A 21,686-nucleotide genomic window follows, 5' to 3' on the forward strand; every position below is an offset into this window, starting at 1 on the left:
TGTAGTAGTTCACTATTAAATTTCACCTGCTAATTCAGTGGAACGGTGCTGAACTGCAGCTGTCCCATCTATTTCAGTAAAGCAGTAACTTACCTACACTGAGCAGCTGAAGTTAACATAATGAGTCCTGTTGACAATTTCTCCTGAGTTTCCAGTAGCTGCATCAGCACACCTTTGCCTTTAGCCACTGCTGCCGAGTGCATAATCAGTGTGCTGTGCAAGAATCATAGGCTCCAAAATGTTTCCTGAAGGGATATGTCTCCAATTTGACCTCCCAAACTATCCTGCTGACCCCTTTGAGAGAAGCTGGTCCTAGAGAAGTACCACACTAGTAAGAAACTACAAGGGTACTAGCACCCATAGTAATTACTGCTAAGTACCATGACACTACTAGTTGCAAAGACAAAAGAAAAGTGACAGTCATCTTGAGATTAAAAAAGAAATTTAAAAAAGAACAAGCCAGGTTGTTAGAACTGTCTAATTGTGTAACAGCAAAGAATCTGGATCCAAGGCATCTCAAATTATCCCTTCCAGTGCACATTGCTTTGCATGTATTTATAATGAATCACTCAGGCTTTCATGACACTGAATTCCATTCACTCTTCCCCAAGCCTGAATTAAAAAGCCTACATGATTTGCTGTCTGTAAATGTGCTGATGACTGCTAGTCTCTCCTTCTACCAGCCTGCTGGCAAAAGTTTACAGCAGCACCTCATCCAAAGGAGGAATCCCCTGTTACCATATAGCCATATCAAATGTCTTTCAGATGCCAAACAGCAATTCCTTATATCCCAAATTTAGTTGATTCGACAAATAGTGTTATTAACTATTTCCTCCTAACTGATTTTAATGCTATTGCACAAAAAAAAAGGTCACCTAAAGTGCAACATATTTTAATAATCTCAGAAGAAGGTCAAAAAAACTAAAAAAACCTACCAGTTTAAGTACCTTGTAGAAATATATGAGTAATGCATGACAGAGGAAAAACAAAAAGTTATTTTCATGTATATATATCCTTAATGTCCATGATAAAGATGAAGTCAGAATCTACCAGCATCCTGAAAATAAGTGGTTTTCTTTCAGGGACACACAATCTGGACCATGATGGAAGTCTAATTCATTCCTTTGTACAACAGAAGACAAGGCATTACAGGTAGCATTGGAAGGCTTTTCTTTCTACTGAGTAAGGATGCAGGATTTTACACAAACTACGCAAGTTTCTCTTTTCAAGATAGTAACCAGTCCACTTAGTTTCCCTCACAGTGTGGTTAGCTCTGGCATGCAAGTCTTCTAGGATGCTTTCCTTTGGACATTGGTGAGGTAAGATTAATTTCCACATTTAAAAACCTAGGGAGTTTGACCATTAGGGGTTCATATAAAGGAAGATCTTCACGTCATAGCAAGAAACCCAACAACTGGGAGTAGACATCTTCTTGGAAGGAGCCAGCATGGAGTCATGATAATAAAATAACTGCTGCCCTGAAAGAAGATGTCCTTCTATTTCAGCAGTGGAAACTTATGGAGAATTGTATCTAGACAGCCTAACCTTGAAAGCAGTAAAAATACCGGTTTTTTAGGAGTATAAATGGGTTGATGAAGGGTCTGCTTAGAAAGGAAGTTGCTTTCCCTTCCATACAGAAATGAGATGGGTGATAGGAAAGGGTGAAGCTCAAAAAGCTGAGTTAAGAAAGACTTCACTGTGAGACACTTCACTGAGGACACCACATTGAAAAAAAGATGGAACAGGAAAACAAGAATTTTATATATACAACACGCTAATACCAACCCCAGAGTAGTTATTATGTGTCAGTCTTCATTGAATATCATCCCATATTGAGGTGATGTGGGTTTGTCATTTGGTTTGTAACATATAACATTTATAAACCAGTGTACCATTTACATATATTTAAATACAAACAATAACAAAATCATATGAAAAAACCACGAGCTTTGCAATTTAATCACTTCAATACATGATCTTGGGCTCATGTAAAATGTTGTGAGGTTATTGTTCTTCTCAGTATCATTACAATAAAAGAGCCCACGGTTAATGTACCACAAATTAGCAATATCAAAGAGCTCTCCTGAACAAAAGATGCGCACATAACAAAAGACAGCAATATGACTGGGATAGTAGAATTTCCCAGTAGTAAGCAAGTTCAGACAAACTCCAATATCTGTCTACAGAGGAAACTAAGTTTTGAGATCCAGGTAATCTTCTTTGAGAAGAGTAATGATAAAATAAAGTTCCCTTGTTTTGAAGTACATTGGAAAGGGTTTTCCAGATCCAAGTTAGTGCCTTGAAGAGCGATGTACACTGATGGTATCCCAGTCAATCTCCCTGGGATGCTGATCCGCTTGCATGGTGGCAGAGGACCTCAGTTCATTTTATCTGAGCCTGTCGTGCTCTGGTATGAGGCACACAGCCAATCCATCATGAATCCATACACGTCATGAAAAAAGAGCATTTGACAGCTCCTCAGTCTCATTGCTCAATCACACTAAATACCTCTGCTTGACAGAAATACTCAGTCAATCAAGGGAGATGGCTGCTTTGAACCAAAATGTGGAAGGTTTTTTCTTCTACAGTTCTCTGCTGGGTCTAAAGAAAGAAATGTAAAACCTCCCAAAAAAGTTGATGGTGCTTGTACAGGGCTTCCCAACAGCCACTTACTGCAGCAATTGCCAACATTTTCACATGTAAAAGATAATTGCCCTTCAAGATCTTTTAGGAAACAAGCTCGGTGCTCAACTTCAAAGCTCCAGTTTGTATGTAAGTATACTTAGACATTAAATGCCTTTTCTTGTATGCTGAAAAAAACCAACCTTCTTGTGTATATTTTCTGTAAATATCTCCATGATCAGGTTTTTTTACCTGGTCATATGGAACCGTACTTTAAATTGACCTGACCACACATTAGCAGTAAATGCTTACTCTACTCATACTACATAAAATATTCTCTAACTTACTATTTACAGCACACATACTATTTATTTAACTATTTACAGAAATAAAAAATACAATAATCGTTTTATATTTTTCTTAAAAGCCAAATGTAATACAATGTTCCAAGACATTCAATTTTAGCCATTGAATGCTCTGAAACTCTAGGAAACCTGAGTTCTGTGGCCACCTAAGCAATCATAATTTGATTCAAGTGCACATAGGCATTAAGCTTCAGCCTTGTTGACCATTTTTGGTTGATTGAGAGCTTCATTATTATTTACATGTTGTATTACAATGACAGTCTTCATGAGCATTGACTGGATCTAGGTTTCACAGAGTCACAGAATGGGTCAGGTTGGAAGGAACCGCAGTGGGTCATCTGGTCCAACCTTCCTGCTCAAGCAGAGTCATCCCAGAGCACATTGCATGGGATTGCATCCAGACAGTTCTAGTGTATCTCCAGTGAGGGAGACTCCACAACCTCTTTGGGCACTCTGTCCCAGTGCTCAGTCACTCTCACTGTAAAGAATTTCTTCCTCATGTTCAGGTGGAACTTCCTGTGTATCTGTTTCTGTTCCATTGGTCAGCACCACTGAGCAGAGTGGCTCCATCCTCTTGACCTCTACTTTTTAGATACTTATACACATTAATGAGGTCCCCTCTCAGTCACCTCTTCTTGAGGCTGAACAGGCCCATCTGCCTCAGTATTTCATTGTAAGAGCAATTCTCCAGATCCTTGATGAGCTCTATTGGACCCACTCCAGGAGCTCCATATCTCTCTTGTACTGAGGAGCCCAGAACTGGACACAGCATTCCAGATGTGACCTCACCAGGGCTGAGTAGAGGGGCAGGATCACCTCCCTCAACCTGCTGGCAATGCTCTTTTTAATGCACCTCAAGATACCATTGGTCCTCTTGGCCACCAGGGCACGCTGCTGGCTCATGCACAGGTGTTGTCCACCAGGACCCCCAGGTCCTTCTCTGCAGAGCTGCTTTACAGCAGGTCAGCCCTCAGCCTGTGCTGGTGCATGGGGTTACTCCTCCCCCAGTGCAGGATCCTGCATTTGCCCTTGTTAAACTTCAGACAGCTCCTCTCTGCCCATCTCCCCAACCTATCAAGGTCCCTCTGAAGGGTTGCACAACCTTCTGAGGTATCAGTCACTCCTCCCAGTTTTGTATCATCAGCAAACTTGCTGAGGAGGCACGTGCCTCTTCATCTAAATCATTGATGAACAAGTTAAAACAACACTAGGACCAGTATAGAATCCTGGAGGACACCACTAGTGACAGGCCTCTGACTAGACTGTGTACCACTGATCATAACCCTCTGGGATCTGCCACTCAGCCAGTTCTCAATCCATCCCACTGTTGACTCATCCAACCCACACTTCTTGGGTTTGCCTATGAGGATTTCATGAGGAAACAGTGTTGAAAGCCTTGCTGAAATCAAGGTAGACAATATCCACTGCTCTCCCTTCATCCATCTATGTTGTGGTTTCATTGCAGAAGGCAATCAGGTTGGTCAAACATGATTTACTTTTAGTGAACCCATCCTGACTACTTCTGATCACCTTCTTGTCTTCCATGTGGGTAGAGATGGCCTCCAGAATGATGTGCTCCATCACCTTTCAGGGACTGAGGTGAGGCTAACTGGCCAGTAGTTCCCTGGGTCTTCCTTCTTGCCCTTTTTGAAGAATGGAGTGATATTTGCTTTCTTACAGTTCTTAGGCACCTCTCAAAGATCTCCATGACCTCTCAAAGATGACCATGAGAGCCCTAGCTATGATGTCTGCCAGTTCTCTCAGCACTCATGGATGCATCCCATTAGGGCCCAAGGACTTGTGGATGCTAAATTTGTTTAGGTGTTCTCCAACCCAGTCCTCCTTGACCAAGGGATGATCTTTCTCCTGACATTAATTTACCCAGGTCTCCTGCTTCAGAGATCCCTGAGGGCTGGTCTTATCTGTGAAGACTGATGCAAAGAAGGCATTCAGTGACTCTCGTCTCTCTCTCCCTCTCCTTCTCCCTCTCCCTCTCCCTCTCCCTTCTCTTCTAGATCCTTAATTGTAAACTGTCTGGCTTTCAGAAGTATTTAGCTCCCAACAACTGACTCAAACTGAGATCAGATCTTGCTTGCACTTACATGCCTTCACCTGTAATGATCCTCCAAGGGAGATGCTTTTGATCATACCACTGTGTTCTATGGACACTCTAAAAATAGGACCAAGATCAGGGATTCTCTTGATTATCAAGAGATTTTGCAAGAAGACAAAACACTAAGTTTGGGTGTGGGATACAGTCCAGTGGTATAGTTCTGAAAGTTTCTGTGATCATCTCTTCAGAAGACATTGTCCACATTCTATTTCAATGCTCAGAAAACGGCAGCTGCACCAAAGTGAACACCAAAGATGTGATATTGTTCCTAGTTAGAATTCTTTTGTTTGAAAAGTACTGCAAAAAACAAATGGCCTGCTTATAACCCTGCAAAACATCCTCCATATAATAAAAATCATGTCCATTCAGTAACACTAGTTTTGCCTCTGCCTCAGCTAAGTTGAAGTTATTTAAGCTCCTTGGTTGGAGTGCTTAGACAAATATATAAATACATATTACATATATTTAGAACAATATATATTCCATATCCTAAAAACAATCTATAATTATTCTGTGTATATTTTAGGTTCAACTTCTGATTTATTTCAACCAGTATTTGCATATAGAATAAAAGTAGAAATAGTATTTTTCTACTTCAGGAAACTAAAATGTTGCCTTTTCTAAAGGTTACATGGATATCTGATATATAGGAAATATTCTTCCAACACGAAGCACTAACTCTCCGCACGTATTTTAATCTCAACACACATTATTTACTGAAAATTTAAGATGAAATTTCTATTAATAGATAATAAAATGCCTATTAACTTTTGACAAAGCTAGAAAAAAATGCAAAAAGCTTATTTAACAGTTTCAAACCTGCAAAAATGAACACTGGAAAAATCAAACTATTTTCTTTACGGGCTTCTTACGTATTCCAAATAATCAATTTATGCTTGTAACAGGAACAAGTAAATTTTTGGCAAACTAAGAAAATCATATGGACTCTTTCTAACTTAATTGTTGTCTCTCAAGGGGATAAACACATCTAGTGACAGACTGGGTTTGTTCTTACAGTACTACTTAGATTTACTCTCTGTGCATTTCAAATCCAGAGATCAAAAGACAGTGAGATGGAAAACAAAGCTCTTAATCTGTGCCCCAAAGCTGCAAATGTGTTAATATTCTCAACTTTCATGTTTGGAAGGTAATTACAGTAAGGAGCTCCTTACTGTAGATTTCAAGAAGGAACTTAACCTCTGATAACGGTGGTCTTCAAAACAACAGGCAGTATTCCCTTAATTGCAGAAGAACATAGATATTTCCTGGGTTTAAAATTAAAGTCTTCATATCCACTGTGCTTACAAATACTCAAAAATTTCTTATTTTCAGAAAACAAAAAAACCCTTCTATTATTTGATTTTGTTACTTTTACAGAATGTAGAGATAAATAATACTCAAAATTTGTGCAATGCATGCTCTAACCAAATTTAACACAAAACTGTTCTTAATCAAACTTTTATACTTTCAAATTTGTAATACAAACTTTATCCGTAATGAATTTACGTCTCCCAACATCCTTTCTCTAATAGTAAACTAGAAATTATTCTGTTTACATTTCGGAAACAAGTTGTGATGACAAATGGACAAAAATCTTTTTTTTTCCTTGCTGACAGTTCCAATAAATACATACATGCATTACTATTGCAGATCAATATCAAAACAATTTTGCTCTAGTTTTTTTACTGAGTGAAAAAAATAGTTTCCTCTTTGGTCATTTTTAACTGTATTAATAAAAGCTAAGACAATTTGAGAACACAGAACTGGATTAAGTGGCTTTGGATACCTTTCACAGAGGACTTCAAATAATAACGTCTCATGTAATACAGCTTAATAATTAGGATACTAAATGAACCTAAAGAAAACCTGACTGGAAAATTTTCCTTGGCCAGATATGGAGCTTTCATACATCAAAATTCTTTTCAAGGGGCTCCCTTCTATATCATTTATCATTACGGTACAGTCTGCAAGGGCCACTAACATTGATGTATGGTTTTTAAGACACTGAAAACTTATCATGTGCTACATGATTTACTTCAATTTTTACTTTTTTATATTTATTTTTATTTCAGATTCAACTACCCTGTGAATTTGACCCAATCTCTGCATAGCCTATGTTTAAAAATATATATATATGACTCAGGCTGCAAAAAAATAATTTACTAATGTTTATAAACTACTACAAATATTTAAAATGTATCCTGAAATCTGAACAGCATCATTTTTGTAACCCATGTCACTGGGAAAACAAATTGACTACTAAATTGGTTGAGTATACTTGATCAAACTTGGTTTCAGCAGCCAGTATGAAGTGTTTGAATTCTTGTCTTGCTGATTTCCCGTATCTCTCAGTTTAAAAAAAAGTAGTTACAATTTACAGACCATGTTTAACTGTGCTCTCTTTGTTAGAACTATTTAAGAGGAGAGTGTTTCTTCTCCTTCATACGCTCTGGTTTTTTATTTGCTTTGAGGGTCATTAATAGCTTCTTCAGATTTCCTTCTTCTCTTTTTTTTTTTTTTTTTTTGCAGTTTTAGATATAACTTGAATATTTAAAAGCACAGAAACATGCATTTCAGCTCAATGAAAAGTTCTTTATCAAAAAAGTGTGATGTCCCATGTCACCGGTAATTCTCTCATGACTCTTTGCAGATCAAACAGATGACAATTCATCCAAACAGAAGTCAGTTCCCAAAAGATTACAGGTAACTGTGCTAGAAAGAAAGTAATGATTCCCTGAGAGCACCATAAAAATCAATAAACCTTTGTCTTGAAAAACATCAGCAGTTTACTTCAGATACACCACAGGAATTAAGTCAGACAATAATATACACCGGGATAGCTCAAGTCCATCCACTAGTTACTTAAAAAGCATGAAAAAATAATTCTTAATTTCTTTCAATCTTTCTTAAATGTTCTAAAATATATGGATATCTGCATGTAAACATACTTAATTACGTAGCAAGGAAGAAAAAAGAATGGCACACCCAGATGTACATTCTTACCTGATGGCATGTGTGGACCACATGGCTGCTATGAATTATCAAGAAAGTAGCCCAGTTTTGTGCTGCAGCTCTTGGACTATTTAATTCTGCTTTGATGTAAATCTGCTTTTATTTTTAGGTCTTCTTTTATGCAACCCGTAAATGTTTTAAGCTTACGACAGGAAACACAGCTAGAATGGAACAAATACTTGTTGGTCCTACTCTCCACATTCACACTGGTAAGCAAGTAACTTGACATGGAATTTGCTTTTGTACATAAAGCACATAAGAAATTACATAAATATACCATGGACTTCAGAAAAGCAGTTTATGTGGTGTTTTAAGGATTAAGAACTAAATAGAGGATGTGTTGTACAAGTATGGCTAAGAAAGGAAAGATTTACACCAGGTATATACATCCTGGTGAGCAGAAATTAGTTACAGTTTACACTGGGTTTTTTTAAACCAAGGTGATTTTTTAATGGAATGATGCAAGGATTTTGGATGTTATGAAAGAGGATGCCAAAAATGACAGGAGAAGAATCAGGGGAAAGTATGAAGACAACAGAGGACAGCAGTTCAAATACTTGAGAATCACAGGATGGGTCAGGTTGGAAGGAGCCACAGTGGGTCATCTGGTCCAACCTCTCTGCTCAAGCAGGGTCATCCTAGAGCACGTGGCACAGGATTGCATCCTGATAGTTCTTGAATATCTCCAGTGAGGGAGACTCCACAACCTCTAAGGGCAATCTGTTCCAGTGCACAGTCACCCACACAGTAGAGTAGTTCTTCCTCATATTTTTCATATTTTCTCCACATATCTTCCCCTCATATCATAGTCCTCATATCTTGGGAGAAGGTCCCAAGATCAGTTTGGTCAGACAGGGAAGCAAAACCACGGTGGACAGTTTTTCTCTCAGATTCTGAACTAGATTTCATTTCAGTCAGGTTTGCACTGCCTTTTCATCGCTGCTACAACATTTCTGTCGATAAAGTTTTTTCTCCCATGAGCATTGTGGAAATATTTAAGGCTAAAAGTGATTTCAGTAAACTAGTTTTATGAACTATTAATCCTGATATAGGACCTATGATCCCCTAAAGATCTGCTACGTTCAAAGGAAACATCTTAAGAATAGGAAACCTGCTAGATCAGCAGTTCCAAGATTAAAGACTAAAAGTGCTGTGAGAATTTTGATGCCAGACTCTGAACCTGATAAACTCTGCATTGTTGAGAATAATGAATGACTATTCCCAACCTCAGTTGCAGCCCCAGCTGTGTCCTTAGATCTCCCTTGGCACTTTAAAAATATGATTTTCTGCTTTATGCTAAATTTTCTTAGAGAGAGGAAGTGTTTAATATCTAGTTCATGCCTAAATCAATTTGAATCCAGAAACTAAGGGGATCTGAAATAACCTAATTTGGGCACTTGAGAGCTGGATACTCACACTGGAGCTTTCACACTTCTTATCATCACTTTTTCAGAGCAGCACCCAGCACCAGATTTTTTAAAGCATCCTGGGGAGTTCCCTGCCTCCTCTCCAGAGCAGTGAGAGCACTTGCCTAGGTAATGGAAGACAAGCTCAATTCCTTCTTCAGCCTTCAAAAAGTCAAACCATGACTCTAAACACTATGTTGCCACCTAGTCTGACTCTGATGGTGAGTGTTTGTATAAATAGAGAAGAAAAAAGGATTAGAAGGGGACAGGAAAGGAGGGGTATCTGCTTCATTCAGTTTGCTGGGGACAGAGGACGCAAAACCTTATTTCAGAGCTTATCAGACCACCCACAGTTTGGGCTCTACTCTAGGCTGACTGAAATATATAAGCAGATCCAAAAGCACATACAGAATCCTTTTCAGTCTTAACACACTTATTCACAAGTGACAGGATAATGTATCATCATGTAATTCTTTGTATCCCTCCAGCACATAAATGCCTCAGTAAAAAGTGACCACTTCAGCAGGTGCAAGAAGAACCTCCCCAGAAAGACTCTGGCAGTCCTGCCCTAGCCAGGGCCATCCGCTGTCTGAGGAAACTGGGAAGGTCAAACAGTGGTTAATGGGAAAAGAAAAGAACAATGTAGTTCCTTGTCACATTGCTTTGTCATTCTTGCATGACCAGTAAGGTTTGATCATCCAGTAAGGAATAGAAATAATCTCATGTGATTTAGGCGACTGATCATGTAGCTCTGGTACCTAGAACAATCACCATGAGTGGTTTCCAAACAGCCAAGAGCCTAAAATACATCCACACATATTGGTTAATCCCTTATCCTGAATAATGCATAAAGATGTAGGAACTGAGATCTCTACGTGCAGAACTTGCCTCCATCAACCGGAAGAAAATATGTATAATGAGTAATGTTATCAGCTATACTGCAAATGGCAGCATCTTCCACACTGCTTACATTAAACTCTCAGGGAGTAAGGCAAAGCACATAACTTCTGCTTTAAGTTAGCATTTCCCCATTACAACAGAAAAAAGATCAAAACCTTGTCATTAATCACATCTTTGCTCTTATGCAGCACCATACCATTACTCTAAGATAGGCTTTCAGTAAGTAATAAAGTACTAACAGGATAATGGCAGCAAAAGAGCAAATGAAATCTGTTCTTGCTCACATTTGTTCCACTTCTTTGCACTGATAGTAAAAATACATAAAATGGGATACGGAAGATATCCATATGCAGTGCATTAAAATGAAGAGGAAAAAAACACCCTAGTGGATACCACTTTCTCTCATGCATCATCAGCTGCTTTCTTCCAAGTCATACTAAGCTACTAAGAAGCAATAAAAAGCTGCAATGAGAGAACTACAGAAAATTCGAAGCATGTAAACATATACTAGCGTAAAAAATAACAGTTCTCATCCATAGAGACATCCCTATTTTCCACCTTCTTTTATGTATTTTTCACATCCTATTGACTGAGAATTTTTATTTAGTCAGTGATTGGATGTTCACCCCAAAACATTTCTAACTTCAGCAACCTGTAAGTCCAGCAATATACATACCTATTCCAGAGCCTAAACCCTGGCCTGCCAGTCTACAATCCACTCATATATTACATTTCCAAAAGTTTTCCAGTAGACCAATGTGAAGGATGTACATGCCCTACCGTCACCTTGCATCCCCTGCCTTATCAGGTTTTAGGGAAGTGATCGGCTCAAGAGAAGAGGCCAGTTCTACATTAGTACAACAGGATGAGACCAATTGTGGAGAGACTCCTCGAGGGACGAATCTGTGCAGGATAACAAGGGACTCATGGTGGTTGTAGAACATCTCTATCCAATACGCTCAAATCTTCAAATATCCACCACTTCATGGTAAGGAAGTTAAAATTTAACCCCCCTAAAGAAGTATATCCCACCAATACTTGGCATGTGAAAACTACAGTGAGTCAATAAAGCATGTCATACAGAGAGTAACCATGTGGTTATGTATTATATACTACAAACCAACAAGAACAAAATGAACACAAAATTCTGCACATGCTAGGTAATACCTACATAACAGCAAGTAATGGTATGAATCAGAAAGTAAATAAATACATACACATATATGTGTATGTATTTGCATGTGTATATTTGGTAGAAAATAATAAAAACTAAAGAGAAAAAAGCGTATTTATCTTATTCATGACTACAATCAACTTTGGTTAGAAATATGACTAAAACTGCTATTACTCATGAAAAATGTGCATATGAAGTAATTCATATTACATCATGACATTTTCATTAGGATGCAGTACTTCTGCTCAAAGAGAAACACAGTACAATATTAAAATGGTAGCCAACTACCGACTCTGCTGTCTTGAGTTCAAACAATTAAAAGCATGAAAAAATAGCTTTTTATTTTCAATGTTTTAAATATTTTTGAAGAAAACTTACAGCAAAAGCAAGAACATGATTTCCTTCTTAGCACTACCTGGGACCATATGCATAATTTTCAGTTACCAAGAAACAGCCTTAAACTAGTTGACTGCAACAGCGGAACAGGGATGTAATAATATGCAAAATGGTAAGTGCATATTAATGCAATTAATACAGAAAGATACAACTTATCAGATAAAGACTAGTCATTTAAATTCTTTAGCAAGTGAGCAAAATTTGGCTGTGGCTAGAACTTTAAGTACACAGATGTGGCACTCCTTCCTTTACACAGCTGTAGATCAGATGTAACACTAGTGAAAACTGAATTCAGACACTGAAAAACATTACAAGACATGATTACAGCCTCCAGATCCTCTCATGTGTTTCACTATTTATCCATTACAGTGAATCTATTCCTATTAGATCTAATTATTATATTTCTGAATCCTTCTAGCTTTACTACTTTGAAGTTGATTATCAAAGTACAATATGCAACACCAGTTTTCTCCGTTCAACTGCCCAAGTAACTTGTCTGCTTGTCTTCAAGATGGTACTAAACAAATGATATCCAAATTAATAGAGTAGTCATGAACAAACCTGCTTTATGGAAAAATAAAAGCAAAAAGTCATTACTGGCAATATCTGGAGTTTTATACCTATCCCAAATGTTCCCCAGAAAATAGTTTCATAAAAACAGTACTGAAAAACAGTTTGGGAAATAGCTTGCATGTCCTTAACTAAACCAGAAGAAAGCAATGTATAAACCAATGGGTTTTGGAGGCTGCTTTAGTACCAGCTAGTCACAAAGAAGTCAGGTCTGTAGTGCAAATCTTTTATCTCTACTCTGTCCTTATGTTTCACCAAGTCACACACAGTTCATTTGAATTTTTTCTCACTAAAGAGAATATATGGTGCATTTGTACTCCTTAGCCTTCCACAATTTCCACAAATGACAATTCATGCTCAGAATCGACTCCACGTAGAGTGAGAAAACCCAATTTGCCTGGGAGTTTCAGAGAAGTTTCAGCTTCTTAAATGTACTCAGCAAACTATTTTCAGCCTTTATTTTGACCTTATTCATAGATCCCAGTTTATAATCTTCTAATACCGCATTTCTCTCACACCTGACCACTCTGGAAACTTCACTAAAATACAGTGTATAGCTAAGATAAACTCTCTTGTAACTTTTCTATTGTTAATTAACTTCATCATGATTCCCAGTGTGAACACTTTCAACACTTTTGCTCTGTTAGAACTACGTTAGCAGTTTACAGATGGTGTGGTGGTTCAGAAGGCATTAGAAAATGGTTTTCAAAATAATTAAGAATATTTTTTTGTTTAATTATATATGCATGAACCTCTACAGATAAGTACACAAATAGGCAAAACTAGGGAAAGTATGTTTTTTTTCAAAGGCTATTCAGTGTGATTTCGAAACATGAGAATTGTGGAAACACTCTATATCTTCCATCCTTTTCAGAACTGAGATACAGTCACTTGATTAAAAAAAAAAAAAAAGTGGGGAAACACTGGACTACATGTCAAGGTGATGGAAAAAAAGGCTAAGAAAGGTTTGGTCAGGATGGATTTTAAGGGGAAAAAGGAGAAGCCATTGTCACCACGTATCTCAAGCCAGCACCTTACTAGTAAGTACGGGCATTTCTACCATGACGAAATAATTGCCAGGCCTGACCCCAGAAGGAACAAAACTTCAGATAAATCATTTCCATCTCTGTCAGCACAAACACCACCTGCAGCCAACTGATCCCTGAAAATATTTTCATGGGTTTCTGCCACATTTAAACCATACTTTCTGAACATCTATGGAGCAAAAGTTAGCACAAATTTTCTATTTAATGCAAGTCAGTGGAAAGAAAAGTCAAGTCAAAGGTTTATGGAAGGAAGAAAAGCTATCTGTTGTAGCATGTAGCTGTCATGAGTTATTTTATAGGATATATAAAACCTAGCAAATCACATTCACATCAAAAAGAAACTACATCCAACACTGACTGAAATACATCCCCTCGCTGTTTCTGCAGCCTTGGAGTCTGACCTTCACATTCCATTTAATAGGAGACAGAAAGACTGAGCGCCATATATAGTAGGGAATAATCTAAGGACCCTCTTAAAAATAAATATTTGCAAGTCCTAAAGAAAACATTAAAAAATAAGAGGTGTATGAAAAATTGTTTATGAACTCAAACACACAACAATTGTCTTTTTTCATACACTTATAAATTAATCCCTTTGCAGAAAGAAAAGGAAGACTATGTGAGCATATATCACACAACATAGAATTCCAACAATTACTTATTTTTTATTTCCATCTATAAATTTGAAAATGCAGTTGCCAGCTGTTTTGGAGCCTACTGTAATTTTCCTGCAGACGCTGGTCTCCAGACAATTTATGATAAGATTGATACATTAAATATAAAGTGGTTTCACTCTGTAGACCTTACATCACATTCACAGTTTTCTTATTAATCCCTTTCAGTTAAAATATAGTTTTACACTTAAAAAAAGAAAAGCCCCAATAAAATTGGTAAGGCACAATTATTCACAGGTTAAAGCCCAGTCTTAGATACACTCTTGCACTTAACGTCAGCTACATGAATCTCTTGAATTCTGTGTGTGCCAATCTCCACAAAATAATAATAGAAAAAATGTTTTTCAGTACAGGTATCTTTTCCCAATATATCTATTTCAAATGCCGAACCTACCCAGAATTAATATCAGCCAATCCAGTGACAGCTGAAATTCACATGTGGACTTGGCATTCACTATTCTCAAAGATGCTGCTCACAGGCTTGTCCTTAAGTATGTGCTGATTGTTCAGGAATTATTGGAGAGAGTTGGAGTAACACAGTATAAATGTTGCACATGAATAATAAACTGATCAAAAAATTTTACACAGTGGAAAACTTTTTATCTAAAAATATTGATTCAACAGTAATAAAACTATTGCATGAAAATCCATTAACTGCTATAATCATATAAAAATAAATCAGGTGGGCTTTCTACAAGCTCAGATTCTCAAATTCCCCATCCCATTGCTTTTCTGGATTGACTGAACAATTCCTCCAAGATCAATGCCTTCCCAAGAGTCAACCACACATTGAGGTAGGCAGTAGAAACCAACCAAAATCTGTGTTTACACCACAAGACACACGCACACGCATATACACAGTAACTTATTTTGCTTTAGTGACATTCTTCTAAAATACTTCTATTTTCCTGTTCCACATGTGTATGTGCTCATATTTTCACAGGGATGGCTCGGGCTTCTCTGTAGTAATTGTTATATCACAGACAGACTTTTGAATAAATTAAAATTTTCACATTAGGTGAAAATTTGACTTTTCAGTTTAAAATAGACTGCATAAAATTCAAACAAAATGAATTTGACAGTGCTGTTTAATGCTTCTTGGAAGTTTTTGTGCAGCTTTGTCTTCTTTCTTCTAGATGCTCTTTTAGAGTTTTATAGTTTGCATTAAAAAGAAGATTAAAAAGAAAAATATTGAAAGATCTGTCATCAGTAGTTACCAAAAATCTTGTTCCTTTTCTAGCTGTTAAAACATTTGGTTGAACAATGAACTATCAATCAGTAGTACAGAGCTCTCCCACATGGAATACATTTTATTGACAGTTAGAAATAGGTAACAAATAACGTAGTTTCTTCTTAAAACAATGAATTAATGGTGACACTGCACAAGTTAATGTACAAAGTTTGATCTTTACAGCTTACCTTTGCTGATACAGAACCCACCATTATTTTGCATACCTTATATGTTTATATAGTTCATAGACTCTAATCTATAGAAGGTAGAAAACATGAATTTTAGATGGATGTGCCTCAGCACTCCAGCCCCGTGGTGCCAGATGTTGTCTAAACTAAGAGATTAAGGTTTAAGTAGCAAATTGTCAGTTATCTGAAACTGGGCTCTTTGAACTCCTCTGACTGAACAGAATGATCTAAATTTCTGGGATAATAAAAAAGAGCACATGTATTCATTTATTACTTTGACCACATCACCCCATGATTGTTTCTTCACCAGCCAGGAAAGCAACAGAATCACGTATGAACTTTTGATCTCAAAGAACCCACAGTTCCAAGTATATTTGACCTGGTGCTTGTGATAGTCCTTGGAACAGCATCATTGTTTGTTTTGTAGGCCCACAGGGAGTGGATGATGAGTGACATGCTGAACCTTACAGTCATTAACAAGATGCTGGTCTTTTCCACTTTGTTTGTAAAAAACAGAACACATGCCGAAAACAAAGATATAATTATGATAATTAAAGAGAAACCCTTAATAGGTCCACGTCTTTCCTGTGTCCAGAGCTGGACACAGTACTCTAGATGGGGTCTCAGCAGAGCGCTGGGGATATGGTTTAGGAGTGATTATGGTGATGCTGGGTTGATGGTTGCACTAGGTGAACATGAAGGCCTCTTCCAACCCTCATGATTCTGTGATAGCAGAGGTGCAGAATCACATCTCTCAACCTGTTGGTCATGCTCCTTTTGATGCAGCCCAGCATATGGCTGACTTTCTGGGCTGCAAGCACAGATCAGCTCATGTCAGGAGCATAATCTGAAGTTTTCCTTGCTATCTTAGCAAGCATATTCTCACTACACTTTCTCAGATAGATCATGTCTCAGGATCATTTAGTGGAATGGTTCCTCAAAGAAGTGAAAGACAAAGCCATGTCTGTCGCAACAGCAGAATTTTGATCAATGGTCACTAACAGTTGGATTGTACAATCTGAAGGAAACTGTGGAAATAGATATACGTAATAACCAAAACCATCAAGGGTTATTATCAAGGAGAAAGTTGTACATTGAGCTGAGTCGACCTTGGCTGGATATCAGGCCCACCAAAGCTGCTCCATCACTCCACTCCTCAGCTGGGCAAGCACAAAAAATACAATCAAAGACTCATGGGTTGAGATAAGGGCAGGAAGAGATCACTCACCGTCATGGACAATAACGCACTTGACTTGAGTAAATTAATGGAATTTACCAGCAGTCAAATCAGAGTAATGAAAAGTAAAACACACCTACCCCTACACCCCTCCCTTCTTCCTGGGCTGAATTTTATTCCTGATTCTCTACCTCCTTCCCACAGCTGCACAAGGGACAGGGAATGGGAGCTCTGGTCAGTTCATCAGACATTGTCACTGCCACTGCTTACTCCTCAGGGGCAGGACTTCTTTCCTTGGTCCAGCGTGGGAGTCAGTCTCTCCAGGAGAATACTGCAAAGAATGCTGTGGGAAACGGTATCTAAAGCTTTCTTAAAGTCCAGGTAAAAAACATCCACAGACATCCACTGCATAGGTCATCTTGTCATAGAAGGAGATTAGGTTGGTCAGCAGGACCCGCCTTTCATAAACTCCTGTTGACTGAAATGATTCAACACGAAATGTGATTCAATACGATTCAATATGAAAAATATCCACTCATTAAATGGTGTTGGGCAGTCTAAAGCATGGTCACCTGCCACAGTCCGAAGAGGGGATGGGACACGAGGAAGGGTGCAAGTAGAATCTCCTATTCACGCGTGCACACCGTCTTTTGTCAGCTCGGGAGGGGAAAGGGCCAGAACATAGGGCGGAGCATGAGACAGACAAGCAGGGGGACAAACCAGGATAGGGACACAGGCAAAAGGGGGAGGAGTGGAGGAAGCAGGGAGCAGGCAAACTCATGGCAAGCCTGGGCTTGTCCAGGCTGTGCACTGTGTTATGTGAATACAATGAAACAACATAATAACAGTAAAGTCCATATGATAACTGTAAGGTCCATACAATAAAGTCCTGCCAATTGCTATATACTTTTCTCCACACCTGGAACTGTTCCCATCCTGAAGCTTGCTCCTTCACAGTCACCCTTGTACACTCTGCAAATATTGGCAGAACAACATGTATATGGAAGAAAACTACTATAAAATCTAAGACTGAGAAAATACATTTCTGAGTCACCGGCAGATATTCAGGAGAAATTGGCCTTTTATCAAGTTTATGAGAAACTGTGAGCTCTCTAGGCTAAAGACAAAGAAGCAAAGGAGTTGATCCCAGCAGACTTATTTGTTTTATTTAGAATCTGAGCAATAAGGAGTACCCCAGGAATCAATATGCCTATCAGAGCTCAGATGATACTTGAAGAGTAAGGTTGGAATGATACAGCAACAGAAACAAGACCCTCACATGTAAAAGAAGACCTATACTCTTTTCTCTTGTCATTGCCTTCCTTCCCATCCTTTCAGCTGTTTATTTTATGTCATTATTAGAACCCTTGATTATTACTTTTTAAAGCAACAAAATACATGCACAGACTAAGCATTTTTGGCCTAATTCATAATTAACAAAATGTCTTTCTGATAATCAGTGTCCAAATGGTGTGTACAATTTTCTGCTTGCCACTAATGAGATTCTCACTCCTCAAAACATACCATTTCATTCACTATTATTAAAGGAAAAAGAGCTGCTTCATAACTGGAATAGGAGTAGCACAGACAGCTTTCCCATTCATATGTTAGAACTGATAGTAGTTGAATATGTTTCTCACTTTTGCATAGGCAGGTACTATCCAGTTTACATCACAAAATTGTGCCATAATGGCCCTGTACTTCTATTAGCTCAAATGAAAACTTCAACAGCACAGCTATCTGCTCTAGGATGGCAAAGCCACTGATGGGGACAAGGCTGCATCAGTAGATAACTGCCTCAGCTAAGTTTATACATTTAAAGTGGCAGTATAAGAGCCTGCAGGAAGAGAGAAAATCCTGTTGACATATGTCCCATCTACACCAAAAGACCCCTGTAATGAAGTTATGCCAGTAGTGCTAAGACTGCAGACTGCAAATTAGGCAAAACCTAAGCATTACTACAGAGTTTCTGTTACTAGATCTTTCGATCCAACATAATATCGCAAGTCCTTTGTGGGTTTTAATTCAGCTTGTGCACATTTTCTTTTAGCCATTTCTGAAATCAGGGTCAAAAGCAGCCACAGGAGATCATCTGCCTCAAGACAGAATCAACTGTACAAACAATATGTCCCTGATCAAACATCCCTGTAACAGAACCCCTAATCCCTGGAAATTTGTTTTCATAGAAAAGTAAAGATGGAACAGTGTTTAACCCATATAGTATGTATATATTTCATGCAAAAATAATTCCTCAGTGAGACAGAATGGGAGTAAATATGCACCATTCAAACCAGAATCATAACCCTTTTCACACAAAATTCAGTGAGAATATTTCTCTTATTTTTCAAAGGGAGGACAATCAAGCCAAGGCTTTCTTCACCTGCACAAATGGAAAAATGCACCTGTATCTGAAAACATCATTAAAACAAGGGTTTAAATCTCTTGTTGATACAGGCTGCCCAGGGAAATTGTGGAGTCTACCTCTCTGAAGACATTCAAAACCTACCTGGACATGTTTCTGGGTAACATGCTCTACTGACCCTGCCTTGGCAAGGAAGTTGGACAAGATGATCTCTAGAGGTACCTTCCAACTCTAACAATTCTATGATTCTGTGATATTCCCACTGCACCAGTTCTTACCACTCCTTGAAACAAAAACTAAAATTATATATATTCCAAGAATCTTGTCTTACATTTTCAGAAAAGTGACCATTTATTATGTTTTCTTACCTTCTACCAATATTCCAGCATGATGCTGTGGAATGTGTTGGTTCCAGCCCTGAGTTACAGGTTTGGCTCACAGCTCTTCCTTTCTTCTGAAAGGTGAAGAATACACAGGTAATCTCTCCTGACACCTCTGGAAAGGTCTTTAGACAACAATTCCAGATGCAACAAAGTTTCTTCCCTGTCAAGTAAAAGTGCTAGATTTGAAGAATTCTGTTAATGCAATGTTATGATTGCGTTTTTCAATAAACCACAGTCAGGAAAGCCTAAATTTTGCCTCTTGCAGCAAATCTAAAAAAAGTGCATTTAAGCACTGAATAAAAAAGAAAAAAACTAAAGGAAAACACAAAAAGCATTGCAGACAACTGTGTGCAGGGCTGACTACAAAACCTGAAATCAGTGAGAACTATTCCATTGGTTTCCAATTGGTTTTAGGTAACATACTTATTTTTGAATTTTTTTTCTTCAATATTAATGAAGGCAATATTATTTTCCGAACATATCTGTGTTTATGCTGGCCATATCTTCAACTTCCTTACCATCATTCATCTATGCTTCTTCAAAGGAGACCTAAACGCATGTTCCAGAAAGGCCAGAAGTTACAGGACTATCCTGAGTCTTCCCTGTAAAAACAGCCTAAAACCTGTGAGGATCTTTACATTTTCCAAAATAGGACAAGGATGAAGGAGGCAGAGCATATAGAGACACAAACCCCCTAATGCAGACAATGGTATGAGAAACTACCAGTGACACCATTATAATCTCAAATCCTATTAAGCATTTTATTAAAATGTGGGCATAAGAAACATTTAAAAATATACATTTATTATCAGAGGAATTTTTTCAAATATGTGAAGGACACTTACCATCAAGTACTCAGCTGTTATCTTTTAAAACTGATATTCAGGAAGTATAAATGACCATAACTCCACTTATGTTAATGGATTTACGGAGGCTAGAGAGCCAGAGAAAGTGAGTTTTAAATAATCTAATAGTAAAAGCAAGGAATAATGATCTCAGATGTACCATCACCACACACCATGTGGCTCACAAACAGACCAGCATGACATGGTCAAACTTTCCCAAGGAAAAATCTATATCTGCGCTATGAAAAAGCATGAACACTTCAATCTCAAGGCCCTCTTTTCTGAAAATTTGAAAGCATCAGACAAGACAGGCTTATAAAAGACAAATGGTGATCTTGTGCTTAAGATGGCAGCCTGATGTTTTTCCCTGGCTTTGTCCCAACTTCCCTATGGCCTCAAGCAAGGTCTACTAGCAGTAATGGCAGTAAAAGGCTACAAACCCACTTTTGAGCATGGGAAGTACTTCAAAGTTCCCTAAAGATTAAAAAAACTTACAAGGAGGACGAAAAAAATAGATCAACTGAGCAAGAAAGGTTACTGGTAAAATTCAGTGTCTGTGTTAGGCTTATTACCGGTAAGATAAGAATGAATCTGGAAATTGAGAGCAAAAATGGTGCACTTAAAATTAGGCCTACATCAGCTAAATAATAAGGTCAGTTTATTCCACCTGTGTACAGTTTAGGAAACAAAACTCCAGAAATCAAAATTGCAAGAGATTTGCAGAGGAACTCTAAAAGTATGATACAATTTCCGACTTGGTTCCGAGAATCTTCTCCTCTGCTGAGCTTCAGCCATGGGGGGATGTAGTGCATTGGCTTTTGGATTTTTTAGGCCTTCCTTAGCAATGGGGTCAGAAATCTAAGGAAGTATTCCATATCATCCTTTAACGTAACACAACATATAAATAAGGCGTAGATAAGAGAGTTCGCTCTCTTCCAATGGCTGAAGGTGACAGGTTCTCTCCGCAGACGGTCTTTGCTTGTATAGGCCAAGGCCTGCCTGCTCCGACCTGCCGTTATCTCTGGTTCCCTTTGGGAGGTGTGGGGACTTTGTTGGTGCTTCACGTGGTTCTGCTGTCTCGTTCAGGGAAGTATTTAATTCGGGGTTTTTTTATTTGTTTGTTCGCTAGCTCTCTATTAGCGGTGTATATTTGGAGGATATTTGTTTTAGTTTTTTTATCCCTGTTTCCCCCTCTCTTTTCCCTTTTTTCCCCTCAGGAGTT

At 38.1% G+C, this 21,686-nt stretch overlaps 1 protein-coding gene across 4 annotated transcripts in view; it reads right to left on the bottom strand.

Moving 5' to 3' along the window:
• Positions 1-21,686, bottom strand: part of NKAIN3 (sodium/potassium transporting ATPase interacting 3) — a 350,285-nt gene that overhangs the window by 312,910 nt on the left and 15,689 nt on the right. Inside the window, exon 2 of one of the 4 annotated variants that reach the window (XR_010430059.1) lies at positions 19,605-19,690. The exons of the other annotated variants lie outside the window; for them this stretch is intronic. The gene's annotated coding sequence lies outside the window, so the exon portion shown is untranslated. The remainder of the gene's footprint in view (positions 1-19,604; positions 19,691-21,686) is intronic. 4 annotated transcript variants of the gene reach the window in all.

This window comes from Pseudopipra pipra, chromosome 1 (genome assembly GCF_036250125.1).
Source record: "Pseudopipra pipra isolate bDixPip1 chromosome 1, bDixPip1.hap1, whole genome shotgun sequence".
Lineage (NCBI taxonomy): Eukaryota > Metazoa > Chordata > Aves > Passeriformes > Pipridae > Pseudopipra > Pseudopipra pipra.